This window comes from Scyliorhinus canicula, chromosome 19 (assembly GCF_902713615.1).
Source record: "Scyliorhinus canicula chromosome 19, sScyCan1.1, whole genome shotgun sequence".
NCBI lineage: Eukaryota > Metazoa > Chordata > Chondrichthyes > Carcharhiniformes > Scyliorhinidae > Scyliorhinus > Scyliorhinus canicula.
The window spans coordinates 52,227,602-52,249,452 of NC_052164.1; positions in this window are offsets into that span (position 1 = coordinate 52,227,602).

The window sequence follows — 21,851 nt, forward strand, 5'->3', positions numbered from 1 at the left end:
GGGTCCCAGTCAGATGCTGAGCCTCTAAAACAAGTTTACACAGAGCTGATGCAGTCAATAGACTGCGGCCGTGAAATTCAGAGAGGGACCTCTCTGCTTGGGGCAGCACGGTAGCATGGTGGTTAGCATAAATGCTTCACAGCTCCAGGGTCCCAGGTTCGGTTCCCGGCTGGGTCACTGTCTGTGCGGAGTCTGCACGTCCTCCCCGTGTGTGCGTGGGTTTCCTCCGGGTGCTCCGGTTTCCTCCCACAGTCCAAAGATGTGCGGATTAGGTGGATTGGCCATGCTAAATTGCCCGTAGTGTCCTAAAAAGTAAGGTGGGGGGGGGGGGGGGATTGTTGGGTTATGGGTATAGGGTAGATACATGGGTTTGAGTAGGGTGATCATTGCTCGGCACAACATTGAGGGCCGAAGGGCCTGTTCTGTGCTGTACTGTTCTATGTTCTATGATCGGATGTCAGCAACACTCCATAGCCGATTGGAGGAGTCCCACAGGCTATGGGCGCGGGAGATTATGCTGGCAATGCGTGGCACCGAGGGCAACACTGCTAGGGTGGAAACTGCAGTGGAGAGCCTGGTGCACGATGTCGGCAGCATGAGTGGAGGTGCCCAAGGCATGGCTGAGTTGGGGACGGCCATGGCTGAGCACCTTGCCATCATTACTAGGTGGACCTTGATGAGGCACTGTAGAGCATGTCCCGGTTGCTGGTGGACGTATCCCAGTCTCAGGTGGACATTGCCAGGGTACCCCAAGGCATATCCCAGTCACTGGAGCATCGCCAAGGGCCTCAACACCATGCTGCAGACATAGAACATAGAACGTAGAACAGTACAGCACAGAACAGGCCCTTCGGCCCTCGATGTTGTGCCGAGCAATGATCACCTTACTCAAACCCACGTATCCACCCTATACCCATAACCCAACAACCCTCCCCCCTTAACCTTACTTTTTAGGACACTACGGGCAATTTAGCATGGCCAATCCACCTAACCCGCACATCTTTGGACTGTGGGAGGAAACCGGAGCGCCCGGAGGAAACCCACGCACACACGGGGAGGACGTGCAGACTCTGCACAGACAGTGACCCAGCCGGGAACTGAACCTGGGACCCTGGACATTGGTGAGCTGCCAGGGCTGGCAGAGGCATGTGCTGCCAACAAGAGTAGCGGGGCCCTCCGGCCCCAGAGCTTCCAGAGGACACCTGCCAGAGGCATGAAAGATCATGGAATGCAGTATGCAGCTGGCTGCCTCTACCTGTGACGTGCATCCTGGGGACACACCTGGATGCAATGGTAGCATGGAAGGCTAAGCACATCAGGATCATTGAGAGGGCACTGAGGGGTGGGTATGGGGTAAAGGGGGTAGGGTGTCTGAGGGAAGTGCAGGGAAAAGGGTGGGGGGGAGGGTCTAAGAAGGGTGGAGTGAGTGGGGCGGCACAGGCAGGAGAGTGGGGCAGTTGGGGACACTCATGTAAATCATCAAAATCTGTTGACCTCGACCAATATGATGCCAACCGACCATCCTGGGAAGGTCCTCGAAGAGGCCGGGGATGTCCGACTGCCCCAGAATATACACTTTTGTCAGCAATGCAGGCTGAGCACCAATCGCATGCCCTATCTCCCCGACCATGGAGGTCCTGGGCTCCCCCACCCCCACCAGCATCTTCCCCCCACCCCCACCACACCACATGCAGATGATGGCTGTGAGTGAGCACAGCAGACAGGCAGGGATCAGACTATGGCATAGATTGAGGAGCTCCAGCGCTCAGCTCTCTGCACTGACACAGTCTAGTCACCCTGGGGTGATGTCACAGATCCTGGAGGGTGGGAATTGGGGTGGGAGAGGAGGGGGCACAGGAAGAGGGCAGTGGGGAGAGGGTGAATGACAATCGAGGCCATATGCTATGTGAAGCGGGCAAGGTTGAGGGCCTCCCTGGCCTTCGAGGCTTGCTGAACCCTCGCCGCTGTCGCCTGTCCTCCATCCTCCAGCTGGCCCTGCAGGTCCTCCCTGGTCTCATCCTCCTGCCCCTCCTGGTCTGGTTCCTCCTCATCCTCGGTGGTGCCCACATATTCCTCCCCCTCCACCTCCAGCACATCACCCCACTGCTGTGCCAGGTTGTGGAGGACCCAGCAGACCACCATAAAGCGGGGGGGGCGGTACTGCAGTTCACCACCAGAGCGGTCGAGGCGTCAGAACCGCATTTTGAGGAGTCAGGTGCACCGATTAATGACAGACCAGGTGGCCACATGGGTTGCTTTGGGTCTCCAGCGGGAGCCCCTTTTTCCCGAAGAGCCAACCGACCATCCTGGGAAGGTCCTCGAAGAGGCCGGGGATGTCCGACTGCCCCAGAATATAGCTGGTGTGCTCACTCCCTGGGAAGCGGGCAAACGTGCATGATCTTCAGGTGGTGGTCGCGCATGATCTGGATGTTCAGGGAGTGGAACCGCCTCCTGTCGGGCGCTCCCAGATGGCCCAATACGCACAAGGTGACATGCATGCCATCTATTACACCTTGGATTAGGGCATCCCGGCAATGGCAGATAATCCTGCTGCCCTGGCATCTTGTTGGGCTTGATCCATGTCAACGTTTATACACTTAGCTGCTTGGGAAAACAGGACATCCATGACTTCACGGATGCACTTGTGAGCTGTAGCTTGGGAGACGCCACAGAAGTCCTCGCTTGAGCCCTGGAATGATCCTGAGGCCTAGAAGTTCAGGGCTTCGGTGATCTTGGCCGCCGCCAGGAGCAGGTATCCTCATCCTGCAGGTGGTGCCAAGTCCACAAGGAGATGGTACAGATGCCGCACATCCCCTTGTTGAGGCAGCACTTCCTGTGGCACACGTTGTCTGTCATCTGTTTTATTTTTGGAAATTTAGAGTACCCAATTCATTTTTTCCAATTTAAGGGGCAATTTAGCGTTTTCAATCCACCTACCCTGCACATCTTTGGGTTGTGGGGGCGAAACCCACACAAACACGGGGAGAATGTGCAAACTCCACACGGACAGTGACCCAGAGCCGGAATCGAACCTGGGACCTCGGCGCCGTGAGACTGGAGGGCTACCACTGCGCCACGGTGCTGCCCTGTCTGTCATCTGTTTTGAAGACCAGCGACGCCTGTACACCTTGGGCCACCGGCGGCATCCCCTTCTGGGTTCCTCCCTGGCCTGATAGGCGAGCGGTTCCTCAGGGTATGGGGTGGAAATCCTGCACATGGGCCGCTCCCTCTGTCAACACTGCTGCCGGTGCCTTCTCCAGCATCTGGATGCCTGGCCTGCCTGCAGCACCACATCCGTGGTGTCCAAGATATCGTCCATCCTGTGTAATATCTGTAAGGGATTGGAGAGGGTGAGAGACTGACAACCAGCGGTGTAGTCTACCCTGGGACCCTCCCAGGGAGCTCCTCATCATCAGCCGCTTCACATAGGATATGACCTCATCCGTCATTCAACCTCTCCCCACCCCACCCGACATGCACTTCTCATGCACCCCTGGCTACATTGGGGGGCCCCTGATTACCAGACCTCAGACCCTGTACCCCAAACACCCGCATGTAACAAAACCTGGACAGGGTGCTGGTCTCCTCCCTGGTGCACACACTATCCTCTGGTGGCGAAGATGTCCCTGGTGCCGGGGCCCAGCCTCTTGGTGTTGGGATGTTGGCTGCTGCATCCTAGGTGTTACCTCCCACAGTGTCCAGGCATCACAGTCTCTTTGGGATGCTGGGCAATAACTCCCACTTGCTACATGGCATGCCTACCTACAGGGATTTTGCAGAGCATTTAAGAAATGAAATGAAGTTACTGTGAAGTTAGAGTGCAGAAGGAGACCATTTGGCCCATCGAGCCTGCACAGGCTCTTGGTAAGAGCACCCTACCCAAGCCCACACTTCCCCTCTATTCCCATAACCCAGTAACCCCACCCAACACTAAGGGCAGTTTTGGACACTCAGGGCAATTTAGAATGGCCAATGTGCCTAACCTGCAAATCTTTGGACTGTGGGGGAAACCGGAGCACCCGGAGGAAACCCACGCACACACGGGGAGAACATGCAGACTCCGCACGGATAGTGGCCCAAGCTGGGAATCGAACCTGGGACGCTGGAGCTGTGAAGCAATTGTGCTAACCACTATGCTACCGTGCAGATGTGTGAAGTTCTCACTAAACTACAACTGCCAATTATCCTTCAGCCATCCAGCTAGAGGCCTCATGCCAGAGGCGGTCAGTGGGGGGTTATGGGTGGTCGGTGGGACAGGCGGGCAGCGCTGAGGCTGCTCCCGGAACAGGACCACATGTTCCAAGGGGCCTGTTTGACCTGTGGGCGCTAAGACACTCATCTCTGCATCAGGCCCCAACCAAGCCTACCCCAGATAGGCGGCCAGCCCCCTCCTGCTCCACAACTCCCCATTCCTCCCCGAAGGTGGCCCACCGAACCGATGCTGCCCCTGGTGGCTCACTGACCCCCTCCGAGCAACGGGGCAGCAACCCCAGTGCCCCCAGGCTCCTTGCCTGTTAGAGAAGATGGTGAATCACCTCCTCAGGTCCCTGCAGCAGTCTCGCCAGCTTCACATTTTTAAAAAGGAACATAAGAACTCGGAGCAGGAGTAGGTCATCTGGCCCCTCGAGCCTGCTCCGCCATTCAATGAGATCATGGCTGATCTTTTTTGGACTCAGCTCCACTTTCCGGCCCAAACACCATAAATAACCCTTAATCCCTTTCTTCTTCAAAAAACTATCTATCTTTACCTTAAAAACATTTAATTAAGGAGCCTCAACTGCTTCACTGGGCAAGGAATTCCATGGATTCACAACCCTTTGGGTGAAGAAGTTCCAGTTTGCACTGGAGTGCTGAGCTTGTTGCATTTGAGTGCAACAGTGAGAGTTTGGTGACTGACGGAGTATAAGGGTTCATTTTTATTTAAAGTCTAGTATTTCTTTTATTTAGTTAATTCACTTAAAAGTTGCTGTTTGGTCTATAAGAAGGTGAATTTTGAATCAGCTTTAAACAAGGTTCTATTTGTAGGTACTTGCAGCTGGAGCTTGTTAATTAGTTAATTGAATTAGGCCAGTTTTTCAGAGGCTAGAGCCATAGTATAAATCTGAGCTAATTATAGTGCAGACTTAGTTTGCACTGGAGTGCTGAGCTTGTTGCATTTGAGTGCTGCAGTGAGAGTTTGATGACTGAGGGAGTTAGGTGAGGAGGGAGTAAGGTGCTCCTTACATTTCATTTCCTATATTTATCAAAGAGTGTGAAGGGAACCAGGAGTTTAGAGTACAGCTGACTGGAAGCAGAGTCGGAGTGCGGAGGTCCAGTTGGTCTACGGGGCAGCTAATTCTGTAAAGTAAGAGGGGATGGAGGCTAGGGCAGTTGCATGCTCCTCCTGTAGGATGTGGGTGGTGAGGGATACCACTGGTGTCCCCGCTGACTATACCTGCGGGAAGTGCACCCAACTCCAGCTCCTCAGAGACCGTGTTAGGGAACTGGAGCTGGAGCTGGATGAACTTCGGATCATCCGGGAGGCAGAGGGGGTTATCGAGAAGAGATACAGGGAGGTAGCCACACCAAAGGTACAGGACAAGAGTAGCTGGGTTACAGTCAGGGGAAATAAAACTAACAGGCAGACAGTGCAGGGATCCCTCGTGGCCGTTCCCCTTCAAAACAAGTATACCGTTTTGGATGCTGTTGGGGGGGATGACCTACCGGGGGAAGGCCCTAGCGGCCAGGTCTCTGGCACTGAGTCTGGCTCTGGGGCTCAGAAGGGAAGGGGGGAGCATAGAAAAGCATTAGTAATAGGAGATTCAATGGTTAGGGGAATAGATAGGAGATTCTGTGGTTGCGAGCGAGACTCCCGAAAGGTATGTTGCCTCCCGGGTGCCAGGGCCAGGGATGTCTCTGATCGTGTCTTCAGGATCCTGAAGGGGGAGGGTGAGCAGCCAGAAGTCGTGGTGCACATTGGTACCAACGATGTAGGTAGGAAAAAGGGTGTGGAGGTAATAAACAAGTTTAGGGAGTTAGGCTGGAAGTTAAAGGCCAGGACAGACAGAGTTGTCATCTCTGGTTTGTTGCCGGTGCCACGTGATAGCGAGGCTAGGAATAGGGAGAGAGTGCAGTTGAACACGTGGCTGCAGGAATGGTGTAGGAGGGAGGGCTTCAGGTATTTGGATAATTGGAGCGCATTCTGGGGAAGGTGGGACCTGTACAAGCAGGACGGGTTGCATCTGAACCAGAGGGGCACCAATATCCTGGGAGGGAGGTTTTCTAGTACTCTTCGGGAGGGTTTAAACTAATTTGGCAGGGGAATGGGAACCGGCTCTGCAGTCCAGCAACTAAGGTAGACGATAGTCAGGACGCCAAAGCACGTAGTGATGCAGTGGGGAAGGTAACAATGACAAAGGAGAGTACTTGCAGGCAAGGAGATGGGTTGAAGTGTGTATACTTTAATGCAAGAAGCATCAGGAATAAGGTGGGTGAACTTAAGGCATGGATCTGTACTTGGGACTACGATGTGGTGGCCATCACGGAAACTTGGATAGAAGAGGGGCAGAAATGGTTGTTGGAGGTCCCTGGTTATAGATGTTTCAACAAGATTAGGGAGGATGGTAAAGAGGTGGGGGGGTGGCATTGTTAATTAGAGATAGTATAACAGCTGCAGAAAGGCAGTTCGAGGGGGATCTGCCGATTGAGGTAATATGGGTTGAAGTTAGAAATAGGAAAGGAGCAGTCACCTTGTTGGGAGTTTTCTATAGGCCCCCCAATAGCAGCAGAGATGTGGAGGAACAGATTGGGAAACAGATTTTGGAAAGGTGCAGAAGTCACAGGGTAGTAGTCATGGGCGACTTCAACTTCCCAACCATTGAGTGGAAACTCTTTAGATCAAATAGTTTGGATGGGGTAGTGTTTGTGCAGTGTGTCCAGGAAGCTTTTCTAACACAGTATGTAGATTGTCCGACCAGAGGGGAGGCCATATTGGATTTAGTACTTGGTAATGAACCAGGGCAGGTGATAGATTTGTTAGTGGGGGAGCATTTTTGAGGTAGTGACCACAATTCTGTGACTTTCACTTTAGTAATGGAGAGGGATAGGTACGAGCAACAGGGCAAGGTTTATAATTGGGGGAAGGGTAAATACAATGCTGTCAGACAAGAATTGAAGTGCAGAAGTTGGGAACATAGGCTGTCAGGGAAGGACACAAGTGAAATGTGGAACTTGTTCAAGGAACAGGTACTGCGTGTCTTTGATATGTATGTCCCTGTCAGGCAGGGAAGTGATGGTTGAGTGAGGGAACCATGGTTGACAAGAGAGGTTGAATGTCTTGTTAAGTGGAAGAAGGAGACTTATGTAAGGCTGAAGAAACAAGGTTCAGACAGGGCGCTGGAGGGATACAAGATAGCCAGGAGGGAACTGAAGAAAGGGATTAGGAGAGCTAAGAGAGGGCATGAAAAATCTTTGGCGGGTAGGATCAAGGAAAACCCCAAGGCCTTTTACACATATGTGAGAAATATGAGAATGACTAGAGCGAGGGTAGGTCCGATTAAGGACAGTAGCGGGAGATTGTGTATTGAGTCTGAAGAGATAGGAGAGGTCTTGAACAAGTATTTTTCTTCAGTATTTACCAGCGAGAGGGGCCATATTGTTGGAGAGGACAGCGTGAAGCAGACTGATAAGCTTGAGGAGATACTTGTCAGGAAGGAAGATGTGTTGCGCGTTTTGAAAAACTTGAGGATAGACAAGTCCCCCGGGCCTGACGGGATATATCCAAGGATTCTATGGGAAGCAAGAAATGAAATTGCAGAGCCGTTGGCAATGATCTTTTCGTCCTCGCTGTCAACAGGGGTGGTACCAGAGGATTGGAGAGTGGCGAATGTCGTGCCCCTGTTCAAAAAAGGGAATAGGGATAACCCAGGGAATTACAGGCCAGTTAGTCTTACTTCGGTGGTAGGCAAAGTAATGGAAAGGGTACTGAGGGATAGGATTTCTGAGCATCTGGAAAGGCATTGCTTGATTAGGGATAGTCAGCACGGATTTGTGATGGGTAGGTCTTGCCTTACAAGTCTTATTGAATTCTTTGAGGAGGTGACCAAGCATGTGGATGAAGGTAAAGCAGTGGATGTAGTGTACATGGATTTTAGTAAGGCATTTGATAAGGTTCCCCATGGTAGGCTTATGCAGAAAGTAAGGAGGCATGGGATAGTGGGAAATTTGGCCAATTGGATAACGAACTGGCTAACCGATAGAAGACAGAGAGTGGTGGTGGATGGCAAATATTCAGCCTGGAGCCCAGTTACCAGTGGCATACCAGAGGGATCAGTTCTGGGTCCTCTGCTGTTTGTGATTTTCATTAACGACTTGGATGAGGGAGTTGAAGGGTGGGTCAGTAAATTTGCAGATGATACGAAGATTGGTGGAGTTGTGGATAGTGAGGAGGGCTGTTGTCGGCTTCAAAGAGACATAGATAGAATGCAGAGCTGGGCTGAGAAGTGGCAGATGGAGTTTAACCCTGACAAGTGTGAGGTTGTCCATTTTGGAAGGACAAATATGAATGCGGAATACAGGGTTAATGGTAGGGTTCTTGGCAATGTGGAGGAGCAGAGAGATCTTGGGGTCTATGTTCATAGTTCTTTGAAAGTTGCCACTCAAGTGGATAGAGCTGTGAAGAAGGCCTATGGTGTGCTAGCGTTCATTAGCAGAGGGATTGAATTTAAGAGCCGTGAGGTGATGATGCAGCTGTACAAAACCTTGGTCAGGCCACATTTGGAGTACTGTGTGCAGTTCTGGTCACCTCATTTTAGGAAGGATGTGGAAGCTTTGGAAAAGGTGCAAAGGAGATTTACCAGGATGTTGCCTGGAATGGAGAGTAGGTCATACGAGGAAAGGTTGAGGGTGCTAGGCCTTTTCTCATTAGAACGGAGAAGGATGAGGGGCGACTTGATAGAGGTTTATAAGATGATCAGGGGAATAGATAGAGTAGACAGTCAGAGACTTTTTCCCCGGGTGGAACACACCATTACAAGGGGACATAAATTTAAGATAAATGGTGGAAGATATAGAGGGGATGTCAGAGGTAGGTTCTTTACCCAGAGAGTAGTGGGGGCATGGAATGCACTGCCTGTGGTAGTAGTTGAGTCGGAAAAGTTAGGGACCTTCAAGCGGCTATTGGATAGGTACTTGGATTAGGGTAGAATAATGGAGTGTAGGTTAACTTCTTAAGGGCAGCACGGTAGCATTGTGGATAGCACAATTGCTTTACAGCTCCAGGGTCCCAAGTTCGATTTCGACTTGGGTCACTGTCTGTGTGGAGTCTGCACATCCTCCCCGTGACTGCGTGGGTTTCCTCCGGGTACTCCGGTTTCCTCCCACAGTCCAAAGATGTGCAGGTTGGGTGGATTGGCCATGAAAAATTGTCCAAAATTCTATGATTAACCTAGGACAAAAGTTCGGCGCAACATCGTGGGCCGAAGGGCCTGTTCTGTGCTGTATTTCTCTATCTATCTATATCTATTCTGTGGTCGCGAGCGAGACTCCCAAAAGGTATGTTGCCTCCCGGGTGCCAGGGCCAGGGATGTCTCGGATCGTGTCTTCAGGATCCTGAAGGGGGAGGATGAGCAGCCAGACGTCGTGGTGCACATTGGTACCAACGACGTAGGTAGGAAAAGGGGTGTGGAGGTAATAAACAAGTTTAGGGAGTTAGGCTGGAAGTTAAAGGCCAGGACAGACAGAGTTGTCATCTCTGGTTTGTTGCCTGCGCCACATGATAGCGAGGCTAGGAATAGGGAGAGAGTGCAGTTGAACACGTGGCTGCAGGAATGGTGTAGGTGGGAGGGCTTCAGGTATTTGGAAAATTATTGCGCATTCTGGGGAAGTTGGGACCTGTACAAGCAGGATGGGTTGCATCTGAACCGGAGGGGCACCAATATCCTGGGGGGAAGGTTTTCTAGCAGTCTTCGGGAGGGTTTATACTAATTTGGCAGGGGAATGGGAACCGGATTTGTAGTCCAGCAACTAAGGAAGCCGATATTCAGGACGCCAAAGCACGTAGTGATGCAGTGGGGAAGTAAACACTGACAAAGGAGAGTACTTGCAGGCAAGGAGATGGGTTGAAGTGTGTATACTTCAATGCAAGAAGCATCAGGAGTAAGGTGGGTGAACTTAAGGCATGGATCGGTACTTGGTACTACGATGTGGTGGCCATCACGGAAACTTGGATAGAAGAGGGACAGAAATGGTTGTTGGAGGTCCCTGGCTATAGATGTTTCAACAAGATTAGGGAGGATGGTAAAAGAGGTGGGGGGGGGGGGGGGGGGGGGAAGGGTGGCATTGTTAATTAGAGATAGTATAACAGCTGCAGAAAGGCAGTTCGAGGGGGATCTGCCTACTGAGGTAGTGTGGGTTGAAGTCAGAAATAGGAAAGGAGCAGTCACCTTGTTGGGAGTTTTCTATAGGCCCCCCAATAGCAGCAGAGATGTGGAGGAACAGATTGGGAAACAGATTTTGGAAAGGTGCAGAAGTCACAGGGTAGTAGTCATGGATGACTTCAACTTCCCAAACATTGAGTGAAAACTCTTTAGATCAAATAGTTTGGATGGGGTAGTGTTTGTGCAGTGTGTCCAGGAAGCTTTTCTAACACAGTATGTAGATTGTCCGACCAGAGGGGAGGCCATATTGGATTTGGTACTTGGTAATGAACCAGGGCAGGTGATAGATTTGTTAGTGGGGGAACATTTTGGAGGTAGTGACCACAATTCTGTGACTTTCACTATAGTAATGGAGAGGGATAGGTGTGTGCAACAGGGCAAGGTTTATAATTGGGGGAAGGTTAAATACAATCCTGTCAGACAAGAACTGAAGTGCATAAGTTGGGAACATAGGCTGTCAGGGAAGGACACAAGTGAAACGTGGAACTTGTTCAAGGAACAGGTACTGCGTGTTTTTGATATGTATGTCCCTGTCAGGCAGGGAAGAGATGGTCGAGTGAGGGAACCATGGTTGACAAAAGAGGAAGAATAAGAGGAAGATTATGGGCGAGATTCTCCCAAAACGGGAGAAATCGTAAAGCTGCCGTAAAACCCGGGCGGGTTTTACGGCAGCGCGCCCCTTCCCGACCGGGGACCGATTCTGGTCCCCGGTCGGGGCTAGCAGCCCGACGCCGTAGGCTCCGGCAAGACGGGCTTAACGAAAATCGTTAAGCCCGCTTGCCGGAGTTAGCGCCGGTTGACGCGTCATATGACGTCAGCCGCGCATGCGCAGTTTGGAAGACTCCAACCCGCGCATGCGCGGGTGACGTCATCGCGATTTTGCGCGAAACCCGCGCACGCGCGGGCCGGGTTGCCCCTTAGCCGCCCCGCGAATGGATACTGCGGGGCGGCGGAAGGACAAGTAGTGCGCGGGCATCGGGCCCGCTGCCCGCGATCGGTGCCCACCGATCGCGGGCCCATGGCACCCTTGGCACGGCCGTGGTACGGCCATGCCAATCGGTGCCATGGTTATTAATAGCGAGTTTGTGACGCCGTTTTTACGAACGGCAAGACCAGGTGTGTTTGCCGTTCGTAAAAACGGCGGAAAGGGCTGGGACTTCGGCCCATCTAACAGCTGAGAATCGCTGCCGGCCGTAAAAAAACGGCGGCAGCGATTCGGGTCGGGACTTCGGCGGGGGGGTGGGAGAATAGCGGGAGGGCGGCAAAAATGTCGGGAAGGCCCTCCCGCTATTCTCCCACCCGTCGTGGGGGGCGGAGAAATTCGCCCAAAGACTTATGTAAGGCTGAAGAAACAAGGTTCAGACAGGGCTCTGGAGGGATACAAGATAGCCAGGAGGGAACTGAAGAAAGGGATTAGGAGAGCTAAGAGAGGGCATGAAAAATCTTTGGCGTGTAGGATCAAGGAAAACCCCAAGGCCTTTTACACGTATGTGAGAAATATGAGAATGACTAGAGCGAGGGTAGGTCCGATCAAGGACAGAAGCGGGACGTTGTGTATTGAGTCTGAAGAGATAGGAGAGGTCTTGAACAAGTATTTTTCTTCAGTATTTCCAAACGAGAAGGGCCATATTGTTGGAGAGGACAGTGTGAAACAGACTGGTAATCTCGAGGAGATACTTGTTTGGAAGGAAGATGTGTTGGGCATTTTGAAAAACTTGAGGATAGACAAGTCCCCCGGGCCTGACGGGATATATCCAAGGATTCTATGGGAAGCAAGAAATGAAATTGCAGAGCCGTTGGCAATGATCTTTTCATCCTCGCTGTCAACAGGGGTGGTACCAGAGGATTGGAGAGTGGCGAATGTCGTACCCCTGTTCAAAAAAGGGAATCGTGATAACCCTGGGAATTACAGGCCAGCTAGTCTTACTTCGGTGGTAGGCAAAGTAATGGAAAGGGTACTGAGGGATAGTATTTCTGAGCATCTGGAAACACACTGCTTGATTAGGGATAGTCAGCACGGATTTGTGAGGGGTAGGTCTTGCCTTACAAGTCTTATTGACTTCTTTGAGGAGGTGACCAAGCATGTGGATGAAGGTAAAGCAGTGGATGTGGTGTACATGGATTTTAGTAAGGCATTTGATAAGGTTCCCCATGGTAGGCTTATGCAGAAAGTAAGGAGGCATGGGATAGTGGGAAATTTGGCCAGTTGGATAACGAACTGGCTAACCGATAGAAGACAGAGAGTGGTGGTGGATGGCAAATATTTAGCCTGGAGCCCAGTTACCAGTGGCGTACCGCAGGGATCAGTTCTGGGCCCTCTGCTGTTTGTGATTTTCATTAACGACTTGGATGAGGGAGTTGAATCGTGGGTCAGTAAATTTGCAGATGATACGAAGATTGGTGGAGTAGTGGATAGTGAGGTGGGCTGTTGTCGGCTTCAAAGAGATGTCGATAGGATGCAAAGCTGGGCTGAGAAGTGGCAGGTGGAGTTTAACCCTGACAAGTGTGAGGTTGTCCATTTTGGAAGGACAAATATGAATGCGCAATACACGGTTAACGGTCGGGTTCTTGGCAATGTGGAGGAGCAGAGAGATCTTGGGGTCTGTGTTCATAGATCTTTGAAAGTTGCCACTCAAGTGGATAGAGCTGTGAAGAAGGCCTATGGTGTGCTCACGTTCATTAGCAGAGGGATTGAATTTAAGAGTCGTGAGGTGATGATGCAGCTGTACAAAACCTTGGTCAGGCCACATTTGGAGTACTGTGTGCAGTTCTGGTCACCTCATTTTAGGAAGGATGTGGAAGCTTTGGAAAAGGTGCAAAGGAGATTTACCAGGATGTTGCCTGGAATGGAGAGTAGGTCTTACGAGGAAAGGTTGAGGGTGCTAGGCCTTTTCTCATTAGAACGGAGAAGGATGAGGGGCGACTTGATAGAGGTTTATAAGATGATCAGGGGAATAGATAGAGTAGACAGTCAGAGACTTTTTCCCCGGGTGGAACACACCATTACAAGGGGACATAAATTTAAGATAAATGGTGGAAGATATAGGGGGGATGTCAGAGGTAAGTTCTTTACCCAGAGAGTAGTGGGGGCATGGAATGCACTGCCTGTGGAAGTAGTTGAGTCGGAAACGTTAGGGACCTTCAAGCGGCTATTGGACAGGTACATGGATTAGGGTAGAATAATGGACTGTAGATTAATTTCTTCTTAAAGGCAGCACGGTAGCATTATGGATAGCACAATTGCTTCACAGCTCCAGGGTCCCAAGTTCGATTTCGACTTGGGTCACTGTCTGTGTGGAGTCTGCACATCCTCCCCGTGTGTGCGTGGGTTTCCTCCGGGTGCTCCGGTTTCCTCCCACAGTCCAAAGATGTGCAGGTTGGATGGATTGGCCATGATAAATTGCCCTTAGTATCCAAAATTCTATGATTAACCTAGGATAAAAGTTCGGCACAACATCGTGGGCTGAAGGGCCTGTTCTGTACTGTATTTCTCTGTCTCTCTCTAAGCTCCTCATCATTGAGGTCATGTCTCAACCGACTCAAGAACAGCTTCTTCCCTACTGCCATCAGACTTTTGAATGGACCTACTCATATTAAGTTAATCTTTTCTCTACACCTTGCTATTACTGGAACATTATATTCTGCAGTCTCTCCATCCTTCCCTTTGCATTGTTTGTACAGCATGGAAGAAACAATAGTTTTCACTGTATACTAATACATGTGACAATAATAAATCAAATCAAAATCAAATAAGCTCAGTCCTAAATCTACTTCCCCCTATTTTGAGGCTATGCCCCTAGTTCTGCTTTCACCTGCCAGTGGAAACAACCTGCCCGCATCTATCCTATCATAATTTTATATGTTTCTATAAGATCCCCTCCGCATCCTTCTAAATTCCAACGAGTACAGTCCCAGTCTATTTAACATCTCCTCATAATCCAACACTTTCAGCTCTGGGATTAGCCAAGTGAATCTCCTCTGCACACCCTCCAGTGCCAGTACGTCCTTTCTCAGGTAAGGAAACCAAAACTGAACACAATACTCCAGGTGTGGCCTCACTAACATCTTATACAATTGCAGCATAACCTGCAATTCATCTTAAACTCCATCCCTCTAGTAATGAAGTACAAAACTCCATTTACCTTCTTAATCACCTGTTGCACCTGTGAACCAACCTTTTGCAACTCATGCACCAGCACACCCAGGTCCCTCTGCACAGCTGCATGTTTTAATATTTTATTATTTAAATAATAATCCCTTTTGCTGTTATTCCGTGGGTTTTTCCGGCGCCGGAGTGGCGCACAGCAATCCAGCGCCATTCTAGCAATCTTTTGTGTGGCACCTTATCAAAATCTTTCTGGAAATCGAAATATACCACATCCATTGGCTCCCTGTTATCTACTGCACTGGTAATGTCCTCAAAACATTCCACTAAATTAGTTAGGCACGACGTGCCCTTTATGAACCCATGCTGCGTCTGCCCAATGGGACAATTTCCATCCAGATGCCTCGCTATTTCTTCCTTGATGATAGATTCCAGCATCTTCCCTACTACCGAAGTTAAGCTCACTGGCCTATAATTACCTGCTTTCTGCCTAACTCCTTTTTTAAACAGTGGTGTCACGTTTGTTAATTTCCAATCTGCTGGGACCACCCCAGAGTCGAGTGAATTTTGATAAATTATCACTAGTGCATTTGCAATTTTCCTAGCCATCTCTTTTATCACTCTGGGATGCATTCCATCAGGGTCAGGTGATTTGTCTACCTTTAGCCCCATTAGCTTGCCCATCACTACTTCCTCAGTGAAAATAATTATCTCGAGGACCTCACCTGTCATAGCCTCATTTCCATCAGTCACTGGCATGTTATTTGTGTCTTCCACTGTGAAGACTGACCCAAAAAACCTGTCCAGTTCTTCAGCCATTTCCTCATCTCCCATTATTAAATCTCCCTTCTCATCCTCTAAAGGACCAATATTTACCTTAGCCACTCTTTTTTGTTTTATATATTTGTGGAAACTTTTACTGTCTGTTTTTATATTCTGAGCAAGTTTACTCTCATAATCTATCTTACTCTTCTTTATAGCTTTTTTAGTAGCTTTCTGTTGCCCCCTAAAGATTTCCCAGTCTTCCAGTCTCCCACTAATCTTTGCCACTTTGTGTGCTTTTTCCTTCAATTTGATACTCTCCCTTATTTCCTCAGATATCCACGGTCGATTTTCCCTCTTTAGAACATAGAACAGTACAGCACAGAACAGGCCCTTCGGCCCTCGATGTTGTGCCGAGCAATGATCACCCTACTCAAACCCACGTATCCACCCTATACCCGTAACCCAACAACCCCCCCCCCCCCCCAACCTTACTTTTTAGGACACTACGGGCAATTTAGCACGGCCAATCCACCTAACCCGCACATCTTTGGACTGTGGGAGGAAACCGGAGCACCCGGAGAAAACCCACGCACACACGGGGAGGACGTGCAGACTCCGCACAGACAGTGACCCAGCCGGGAACTGAACCTGGGACCCTGGAGCTGTGAAGCATTTATGCTAACCACCATGCTACCATGCTGCCCCTTTCTACTATCCTTCCTTTTTGTTGGTTTAAACCTTTGTTGAAGCACTGAGAAAAATCACTTGGAATGTTCTCCACTGTTCCTCAACTGTTTCACCATAAAGTCTTTGCTCTCAGTCTACCTCAGCTAGCTCTTCTCATCCCTTTGTAATCTCCTTTGTTTAAGCACAAAACACTAGAGTTTGATTTTACCTTCTCACCCTCCATCTGTATTTTAAATTCCACCATATTATGATCGCTCCTTCCGAGAGGATCCCTACCTATGAGATGATTAATCAATCCTGTTTCATTACACAAGACCAGATCTAGGAATGCTTGTTCCCTCATAGGTTCCATTACATACTGTTCTAGGAAAATATCGCGGATACATTCTATAAACTCCTCCTCAAGGCTGCCTTGACAGACCTGGTTAAACCAATCGACGTATAGATTAAAATCCCCCATGATAACGGCTGTACCATTTCTACATGCATCAGTTATTTATTTGTTTATTGCCTGCCCCACCTTAATGTTCCTATTTGGTGGCCTATAGACTATTCTTATTAGTGACTTTTTCACCTTACTATTCCTGATTTCCACCCAAATGGATTCAACCCTATCCTCCATAGCACAGATGTCATCCCTTACTATTGCTCGGATGTCATCCTTCAATAACAGAGCAACACCACCTCCCTTACCATCCACTCTGTCCTTCCGAATAGTTTGATACCCTCGGATATTTAACTCCCAGTCGTGACCATCCCTTAACCATGTTTCAGTAATGGCCACTAAATCATAGTCATTCACGATGATTTGTGCCATCAACTCATTTACCTTATTCCGAATACTAAGAGCATTCAGGTAAAGTACCAATCAGCGTCCACGTGACCACTTCTTTGGGAGGTGGTTAGATCAGGAGAGGCCATTATATAGGGGGTCACTCCCGTTAATTGTATGGAGATTGAGTTGAAGTGATGATCATTGGTTTCTCGCCACATTACAGCAGGATTTGGATTTTGCCAATGGGAGCGGGCTGGTTAGATTGCAAACAGATCAGCGCCCGACAAGGTTCTCGTTTATGGCCTCTCACGTGATTTAACGGCCTCATCGTGCTCTCGCTTAAGCACAACTCAGCTATTAAATCATGCCCATGCTGTCTTCTTATAAACCGCAGGATTCTCTCTGTCTTTTTAATCAATTCCCAAATTCTCTTGATTCCAGCAGGTTGGAAATTAGGAAATGTAACCCCACTGTTTGCAAAGGGAGGGAAAGAGTAAAAACAGAGAACTCCAGACCTGTTAATGTGATGTCAGCAGAAGGAAATTTTAGAGTTCATTGTAAAGGATGTGATGGAGCGATACTTGGAAAATAATATGATTGGGCAGAATCAACTTGAATTTCTGAAAGGGAAATATTATTTGGAGTTGGAGTTTTTTGAGCATGTTACCTGTAGCGTAGATAAAGGAGAACCAGTGGATGTGGTCCATTTGGATTTTCAGGAGGCTTTTGGTCAGGTCCCACACAGGAGGTTAGTAAACAAAATTAGAGCACACGGTACTGGGATTATTTATTGGTATGGATTGAGAGTTGGTTAACTGACAGAAATGAAGGTTAGGAATAAATGGTGGGGTCACAACTCTTCACAATCTATACAAATTATTTGGATGAGGGGACCAATTGTAACATCTCAAAAGTTGCTGATGGCATAGAACCGGGTGGGAATGTAATTTGTGAAAAGGGTGCAAGGAAGCTTCAAGGGGTCGTAAACCAACTAAGTGATTGGGCAAGAGCATGGCAGGTGGAATATAATGAAGTGAAGCTATCCACTTGGTAGAAATCAGAATATTTCTGAGAGATTGGGACCTGGATGTTCTTGTTCATGACTCACTAAAAGCTAACATGGAGCTGCAGTTAGCAATTAGCAGGGCATGTGACATATACCAGCCTCCCCGGACAGGCGCCAGAATGTGGCGACTAGGGGCTTTTCACAGTAACTTCATTGAAGCATACTCGTGACAATAAGCGATTTTCATTTAATTTCATTTCAAGTTGGCCTCTATTGCAAGGGCATTTGAGTACAGGAATAAATATATCTTATTATGAATGTATAGAGCTTGGGTGAAACCACGTATAGAATGTTTAGTTTTGATCTCTTTATTTATGTAAGTATATACTTCTCATGGAGGGAGTATAACGGAGGTTCGCCAGCCTATTCCCTGGGATGGTGGGATTGTCCTGTATCGGGGATTGAGAAAACTGGGCCTGTATTCCCTTCAGTTTCGAAGAATGAGAGGTGATCTTATTTATATTTACAATATTCTTACAGGGTGTGACAGGGCAGCACAGTAGCACAGCGTTTAGCACTGTTACTTCACAGTGCCAGCGTCCTGGGTTCAATTCTCGACTTGGGTTGATGTCTGTGCGGAGTCTGCATGTTCTCCCATTGTCTGTGTGCGTTTCCGCCAGGTGCTCTGGTTTCACCCACCAGTCTCAAAAGATGATCTTGTTAGGTAAATTGAACATTCCGAATTCTCCCTCTGTGTACCCGAACGGGTGCCGTGGACCAGCATGTTGGCAACCGAACAGCGGGCCTGCGCGGAAGGAGGTAGGCCACCCTCTAGATCGCAGCCGATTGGAAGCCCCCGATCACGGGCCTGGACCCCATGGATGCCACCCCACAAAGTCCGATACCCCCGCCCCTCCACCAGGACATCAGCATCGGCCGCGGGTCTGGGTTCCCACTGGGTAGTTCCGCTGGGTGCTACCAGGTTTGAACTACACCGGCGGAACTCGGCGGGAGTTCAGCCAATCGCCCGCGAAGAATCAACCTTTTCCAGCAGCCTGCGGCGACCGCGTGGGGGCGATTGCCACCGATTCTCCGGTTGCCGGAGAAGCGGCGGCCTGGCGTCGGCGTGGCGGGATTCTTGCCCCCCCCACGATTCTCCGACCCAGCGCGAGCTCCGTGAATCCCGGACCATGTGTCACCTGGCCGGTGAGTCTCGAATCATAGGGTACTGTCATAATATACACCAGTATATGATGGTGCAGACACACACACTGATTGACACACAGCAAGACCAATCAACACACACAACACCGCAGCCAATCACCTCATTATAGGAAGGAAGTGGAAGCATTGGAAAAGGTGCAAAGGAGATTTACCAGGATGCTGCCTGGTTTGCAGGATAGGTCTTATGAGGAAAAGTTGAGGGAGCTAGGGGCTCCCTCTTGGAGCGGAGGAGGATGAGAGGTGACTTAATAGAGGTTTATAAGATGATGAGGGGGATAGATAGAGTGGACGTTCAGATACTATTTCCTCGGGTGGATATAGCTGTTACAAGGGGGCATAACTATAAAATTCAGGGTGGGAGATGTAGGAGGGATGTCCGAGGTAGGTTCTTTACTCAGAGAGTGGTTAGGGTGTGGAATGGACTGCCTGCTGTGATAGTGGAGCGGACACTTTAGGAACTTTCAAGCGTTATTGGATAGGCACATGGAGCACGCCAGAATGACAGGGACTGGGATAGCTTGATCTTGGTTTTGGACAATGCTCGGCACAACATGGAGGCCGAAGGGCCTGTTCTATGCTGTACTGTTCTATGTTCTATGTTCTATGTTCTTCCTCTTGACAAGTGATTCAACTACTTTAGTAAACCACGACATTCACCCTGGGGTAACACAGACTGCAACACGATGCAGTTAAACGATAAAGCATACACCAAATGTAGGCGTTGGTTCAATGAGATTTATTGAACTTTAGTAACGAAGCACACAGCTGCCTGTGGGTTGACTCTCTACTACTCTAAGTAAACTAACTCTAACTATCTTGACCAGGCTAGCTCTGATCCGCGTGTAGAATGTGTTGAATGATTTGTACACCCTGACTGTCACTACAGTTGTCACCAGTGGAAAGAGACAGAGCGTTGATGCCTCGTGTGTTTTATAGTTGGAAGCCCCCTCTGATGTTCTGTCTGGTGATTGGTCGTGTTCTGTTCTGTATGTTGATTGGTTAACCTGGGTGTCTGTCACTGCCTGCTTTTACCTCATGATGTGCATGGGTGCATATTATGACAAGTTCCCTCGCTCGACCACTCCCTCCCTGCCTGACAGGTACATACTTATCAAGGACACGCAGTAGCTGTTCCTTGAACAAGCTCCACATTTCAATTGTGCCCTGATGGAACCATCAATTCAGCGAACACGTGTAGTTAGATCTGAACAGAGGCTTTAATACACTTACACCAGAGCCAGCCTATTCGTCATTGAACTTCAGATGAACTGCAGGCTGGCTCTAAGACACTGATCTTTATACATCGGCCCCAGGGGGAGGAGTCCTGGAGCCAAGGGAGGAGCCCAGTACAAACTCTCGTGTAGTCCTAGAGCGACTCCCCCTGGTGGTCGGATAGTGGAACTGCATTTACAATGGTGGATAGTGAACATATATACACGGAGTTATATTGGCAACTATATACAGCATTGATCTTACAACGGGTAGATAACGAACATATATACATGGAGTGATATTGGCCACTATATATAGTGTGAATCACATTCACCACATTCACTCCCTGTTAAAAAAATCACGTCCGGCGGGGGTGATGGCTCAAAGAGTCAGTCTGTCCGGTGGACGAATTGTCCATTTTGACCTGCAGAGCACCGGGGTTGCAGCCTCTTGCGGTGGCTGGGCGGGCGTTGAGGTCTGGGGTACGGTTGCCGGCTCCGGGGTGAGTCTTGTCCGAGCCTCATACACCTCCAGGTCGAATGGAGACTGGGGGCGCGGGGGGCGGGCTGGTGCTGGCGCTCGGGACTGGTGGGGTGAGCTCGCAAAATCGGGGGCGCAAGGGGGCGGCCGCATAGGGAACGGGGAAAGGAGTTCCTCGGTGGGGGTAGATGGGGGGCTGGATCCAGCGGGTGCCAGGTCCGGGAGGGATACTGTGTCCTGGCGACCGTCCGGGAACTCAACAAATGCGTACTGTGGGTTGGAATGAAGCAGGCACACCTTTTCAACAATGGAGTCGGTCTTGTGCGCCCTGACGTGCTTCCTTAGGAGAACCGGGCCTGGCGTCCTCAGCCACGCTGGAAGTGAGACCCCTGTGGTGGTGGCCCTGGAAAAAATGAAGAGCCGCTCGTGGGGAGTTTGGTTGGTAGCTGTAAACAGGAGGGATCTAATTGCGTGGAGCGCGTCAGGGAGGACTTCCTGCCATTGGGAAACTTGGAGCTTTCTGGACCTGAGGGTCAGTAGGACGGTCTTCCAGACCGTCGTGTTCTCCCTCTCCACCTGTCCATTCCCCCTGGGGTTGTAACTGGTAGTCCTGCTCGAGGCGATGCCCTTGTCGAGCAGGTACTGATGCACTTGTCACTGATAACGGACGCACCCCGGTCGCTGTGCACGTAGCTGGGGAAACAGAACAGGGTGAAGACACTACGCAGGGCCCTAATGACTGTGTGGGAGGTCATGTCGGGACATGAGATGGCGAAGGGGAATCGGGAGAACTCGTCAATAATGTTAAGGAAGTAAATGTTTTTGTTAGTGGAGGGTAGTGGCCCTTTGAAATCGATCGCAAGGCGTTCAAAGGGCCTAGAAGCCTTGACCAGGTGGGCCCTGTCTGGTCTATAGAAGTGCGGTTTGCACTCTGCACAGGTCGGGCAGTCCCTGGTGACCGCTTTTACCTCCTCGTTGGAGAAAGGCAGGTTTCGGGCTCTGATGTAGTGGACGAGCCGGGTGACCCCTGGGTGGCAGAGGTCATCGTGGATGGCTTTTAGGTGGCTGATTTGCGCGCTGGCGCATGTCCCGCGGGATAGGGCATCCGAGGGCTCGTTGAGCTTCCCCGGCCGATGTTTGATATCATAATTGTAGGTGGAGAGTTCAATCCTCCACCGAAGA